Raw genomic sequence first — 6,000 nt, forward strand, 5'->3', positions numbered from 1 at the left:
TTCATACATAATTGTACTTGGTCTTGAATAGGGTATGTGTAGATATTTTTCTCTTGATGCAAATGTCTGTATCCTAGATGATATTTGGCAGGGAGATCTTGCTGGGAGATTTTGTGAGGCCGAGGGTTTTGTTTTTACATGGCATAATTTTGTATCAGATATTCAGGATGTAGTCTTAAAAAATAATATGCTTTTTCTTTCCTCTTGTGTCTAGAGGAATTCCTTATGGTGATGTCTTTTCCTTATGGTGATGTCTTTGTGGAAAAAACAACTCTCCCAGTCTTGGACGTCAGCTGTTCAGCTTGAGCTATAGCTGTTCATTCTTTTAGTTCTGTGAGTTATCATTCAGTCCCCCCTCATAGATAGTATGCATTGAAAAGACTGTGAAATGAGCAAACCCATTGCTAGGGCTTGCTGGGCTGAAATCATGTGGTTTCAGACATTGCTGCTCATCTGGCTTTCAGGAATGAAAAGCCTTTCTCTGCTGAGAGAGAAGGGAATGAGCCTCCCAGGAGGAGCAGCGAAGATAACTACGGCTCCTGTGTGGGACGCCTGAGATGCTGCAGAGGGAGGCTCTGGACAACACTGATACAAAAAGATGGGTAACCTTTCACCCATCCACCCAACGGAAAGGGGATCTGTAAGTAAAGGGAGTCTTGTAGGGGAAGCAGAAAAAGCACCAGCTCTCTTGGCCCTAGGTAGTTGGGCGATTTTCTCCCCGCTGCAGTGCACCCACGTAGTTGCCTGACACTTCGGCTTTCTGTGGGTGGGTGACTCATGACCGTGGAACCTGCTGTTCTATGCCTTTGAAGCTATACAGTTTGTAAGCAAATTCACATTTATTTATTTATTTAGCTACTTGGTTTTGTCTCTTTTTTTTTTTTTTTTTTTTTAAAGCAGTACTGGTGCCCTCTCGTGGTCAATTTAGTGAAAGAGTAATAACGTTAAAAATGTTCCCCGATAGAGTAAAATGACTAACAACATTGTAGTTCATACACTGGCTCTGATCTCAGGAGTTTAAAAGTGCATTGAAACTATAGGAGGAATACTGTCAGGAGCTCCTTGTTCATCCATGCAGGTCTCTTGGTACGCTTGCCTGATTTCCTGCTCATCGGGACTATTTTCAAGCATGGAGGAGGTGATCCTTGAAAATCAATCAGCTCATGCACTTTGTGATTTATAATGCACATAAAGGGCAGCATTGTATACATAGGTCAGCCTACTGCAGATGAGTTTGGTGCTTAAGGCACATTTTTAAGTACTTGCTGTACACTTGGCAAGCTTTATCTGCTGCAGAACTGGGTAGGGCAGTGTTGCAAGAGTTACTGCAGTGCTGTATGATGGTAGAGTTGTGATGATTAAGGGTGTGCATTAGTCATTCCTTGTTCTATCACAACTGCACCTAAAAAACACCCCAAAACCAAAGGCTTTGGCATGCCAGGAGAGAGACTATGACCACTGAGAGAACTGAGAGCGGAAGCAAAGACAGATCAGCCCTCTTTATGGATGAGAAGTTGAGGCCTAGGGAGACTGGACAGAAATCGCGCAGGGAGTTTGTATCAAGCTAGGAACTGAACTCAGATCTCTTGGCTCTCTGCCCAGTGCCATACGTGCAAGCCAGTCTGCTGCTTTAGGGGCAAGCTCATGCATCACTAAAGTAATTTGGTGAATTGTCACTGACTTCAGTGGTCAGAAGGAGCAAGTCCTTGGTGTGCATGAAAACCTGATTCTTTCAAACTACATTTGACATGGGCTGCTAGAAACATGATACTGTTCCTCTCCATAAATTGTGCTTACATGGATTCTCTTCTCTTAACACAATCTTTTTCTGTTATGTTTCCCAGTTTCCTGCATAAAAGCCCAACTTTACAAAAGAAAAAAAAAGTCATGAGATATTTACATTGCTACAACTTGGTCATTTTTTCCTCTTGTTTCATCTTGGAAAAGTTTTATTAGCAGCAGTTTTAAAAATGTGCCAGAAACACATCAAGGCTATAAAATCTTCTATTTTATTTTACTGGTAAAAAGAATGTTAAAAAAAATGTACTCAGTGGAGTCCATCCAAAATTACCCAATGACTGCAGTAAAATAACCTGGAAAGTAGGTTATGCAACTGGCTTACTACGGTGCGTTGTGAAGTCAGGGGAAAATCACAATTGACTCTCAGTTTATGGTTTATCTGCTGTTCACTTGTCTACAGCTTGGAGTGGATCCTCATCCATAAATGAAGTGGATGTTTATGTATTGTCTTGCTGTGGAATACTATGTGACCATATCCAAAAACTTTGACACAAAACCCACTATCTTAAACAAATTGATACTTAGCCTCCCACTCTGTTTTCTATCTATGCTACACTTCATGTTGCAAAACCTCTTATCACCAGATAGACAACCAGAGATGGAGTCACCCCGATAGCAGATACCATAAAACTGGTATTTATTTGATTTTTGCTTCTTGCCCTTACGTTTTGCCTAGGCTGATGAAAAAGTAGAAGCTGTCTTTCCTAATTCCCTGGCAGCTGTTCAGACAACTAGACCAAATCATCCTCATACAATTATAACCTATCTCCCCAGCTTCCTGATTCTTCATTCTTCCGAGTTGCACTCCCTTTCCAATCTTGAATAGGCCTTTTCTGTCTCCAAGAGAAAAATCCTTTCTTATTATACAGTGACCAGAAAAACACGTAATTTTTCCAGTGTGTGGTCTACTGCAACTACCCTGAGATATTGGAGATTTTTCAAAATCAAAACAAAACCCACTTAAAATTGTTCTTGGAACAAGAACACTTGTATAACTGTACTTGTATTTTTCTGTGTTACAAAATGACTTTCGTTGCATTATGTTAGCTGGTTTTGGAAACTTTTTGTCTAACACTCAACTGTACTAATGGCCTGGACTTGCTTTTCAGAGAAAAATAGAAAATTGGAAGTAATGGAAATGAGGATGCCTTGCTTTACAGTCAGTCATGTTGCTTTGACTTGAAGCAGTTGGGGGAATATAGTTGTTAATAGAGAAGATGTTTGGAACTGTTTCTTATGACCAAGTGGATTCTAAAGGCAGAAAGGAGTGTTTGGAAATGTGGGAGATGCATTTTATTGCCTATAAAAAGAGATTAAGGACACTGAAGACTCATTCTGCTCTAAAAAGCCTGTTTTTGAACTTGCATATATACACCAGGGTTGCCCAGTAACTTTAGAATAAAGATTGCCAACTTTTCCATGCTTAGAGCCATTTTTATTTCTTACATAAATGCTTTTAGCCAGATTGATGTGGTCACATTTGCACAGCTCTGCCCTTTACCCAATAAACTCTGGTGGCCCTGACCTTGTTATATGCTTTTTCACCAGCTCTCTGTACCGTGAACTGACCTGGTCTGCTGACAAGCCTGTCTCCACTTGGACTACCAGGAGGATCGACACCCCTTCTGGGGCATCTGGGATGCAATGCACTGATAACATTGGCTGGCACCATTAGCAGAATTTTACCACGCAACTGCTTCATACCCAGTTTGACAGAGGTACCTCTGCGGGCCTCCCACTGTGGGAGATACCAATCTTCTTGTATCCTGGGAAATCTGTGGGAAGCTTCTGAAGACAGTCTCCATCTTAAGAAAACCTCCAGAAGTCTGGAAGATCTTGTGTTTGAACTGTGATCCCTGAGATGAGATCAAGATAGGTAACTCTGCAACTTACACCACATTTACTTACCAGTTCCTACGCTATTATGAAAGCTAGTGCTACGCCCACTGAGCGCTCTGAATGGCTGTTATCACGAACCACTGGTTTTACTGGGGTAATTTTTGGAAAAACTAAAATATTTTAGAATCTGCCATCTCTGTTTTGTAAAGAAAGATTGCAAAGATTGGCAAGGATAGGGTAAATCTGCAGAATCTGTTCTAGTTATACTAAAAGCTCAAATTTTAAAGGTGTCATTTTCAAATAAGCTCCTAAATTGTAGATTCTTAATAATGTTTCTTGGTCCATGTAGAGAGGTACAGACACTTCCCCCTTTTGTGGAATGCTGTTCTCCCAAATGGTCAAAACTCATGAGACTTTGCACTGATGTAGCCAAAGGTGCATATTGGATTTTGAATGCCCAAGCTCAGTGGATGGTTGAAAATCCCAACCATGATATATAATAAATGACAGATGTTAGAGATACTCCTGGGTGCAATGAAGAAGGTCACAGAAGTTTGCTTCCAAAAATCAATTTTAATTTATCTTTTCCTGCTGACAGCTTCATACTAAGAGTTGGCCTCCATTTGATGTGAACACTGAGAAGCTGCTGCAGGCTACCACTGATTGGAATTCACTTGTATTAGTCTAATTGCATGCTCTACCATCATCTGTTTGCAATCACAAAGAGGAAGCTTCTGAAGCTTGGGAATGAGAGAAAATGAAGTGTCTTGACAACTACAAAACATGGAGAATGCTTTTGGAGGTTTTCCCATCACTGTTTGTGAGTATGAACAAAAAGGCACAGCTATTTTTTTTCCATGTCCATCCTTACACTGCACCTATAACATAAATACATAGAACAACTAGGAATAGTGGTAATTAATGAAGGTCCCCAAGGACTGTAAATTGATAATGAGCAAGAGTTCATGAATTGTTTTGGAAGGGGTTGAATTATTTCATTATTGAATTAGTTGAATTAGCTCATTACTAAAATCATACACTTGTTCTTTCTATGGATATTCAATTTAGCTTATGAAACATTCCAATTCAGTGCTTCTGGCTGTCCATTTAACTACCAGTTTTAAAACACACCCCTTGGGCATTTTTTCTTTAATGCTACCCTAGAAGGTATGATAGTCCTTTTCTCATGCAGCCGGCAGACACAAATTGCAAGGAAGTGGACAGATAAAGCACCTTAATAACTAAAGACACTTAGGCTAGTTTTGCTTCGGTTCAGGTCTAGAGGTTTAGACTGGACAGAAAAGTTGAGAGCTTTGCAGAGCATTTAGCTGTGCTCCACCAAGAGGCAGCATTGCACAGCACTGGCGGAGCTTGGGGAGAGTCAGGGGAGTGCCAGGCTGACCCCGGGCTTGCTTCCTCACTCCCTTCAGCTGTGATATGGTTGCAGTGCTGACCACCACCCACTCTGCAGACCACTTTGAAAAATGCTAGTGAAAAGTGCCGCACGGGGTACCAGTGAGTTGGAAATCTGTTATTTATGGATGAACTACTAATACCAGTTCAACAGTAAGGATCTGTCTCTTTCTGCCTGGCCAGCACATGTGGAGAAGAGCAGCAAAGGAATGCAAAAGGTACTCTGCAGCCTCAGGATAGCTGTCAATGGGACTGGAGTGTCAGGTCTGCGAGGGAAAGGAAGACTTTACTCACATGAGCACAGCCTGAGAGAACTGCTTTCTAAACTGCCAGGCCTCTTATTTCCTAGGTAAACTTTTAAACTTCATGGGGACAGTGTGAAGATGAATTAGGATAATTTCAATTCTTGTACAACTGGGGTGAGCTCTTATAGTGACAGTTGTTTGGCCTTATACTTCTTGTACCTTATTTATTAAGACAAGCAAACAAAAAACCAGCCAAAAAAAAAAAAAAAAAAGCAATGGCTTTTACTTTTGCCTTTTCAGGGATACATTTCAGAGATGAGGCCTTACTAGTACTCATTAGCAACTTGTACTCATGTAGAATACCAAGTGATGCCAATGGACATTTAATGTGTTCTTAAAGTGAAATATCTGCCCCAATGCTTTTCTGTATCATAGCCCCCTTATTGTTTTGGGGACTGATCCAAAGTTGATGAAGTCGGTAGAAGGTCTAGGTAATTACAGCATGGCTTAGACAAGGTTCTGAGAGCCTCTGTGCTCTCAGAGCACAGACTTTGTGATGTGAAGGGTTAAAATTTCAGGAGCCTTTTTTTCAATTTTAGGCAGTGAAAAGGGAATAATGGAAATAATTCACTGAAACATTGCTATGAATCAGAGAATACATTTATTAAAGTTTAAAAAAAACCCAAAACAACCCTGAGCTGAG

This window comes from Buteo buteo, chromosome 13, assembly GCF_964188355.1.
Source record: "Buteo buteo chromosome 13, bButBut1.hap1.1, whole genome shotgun sequence".
Taxonomy (NCBI): domain Eukaryota; kingdom Metazoa; phylum Chordata; class Aves; order Accipitriformes; family Accipitridae; genus Buteo; species Buteo buteo.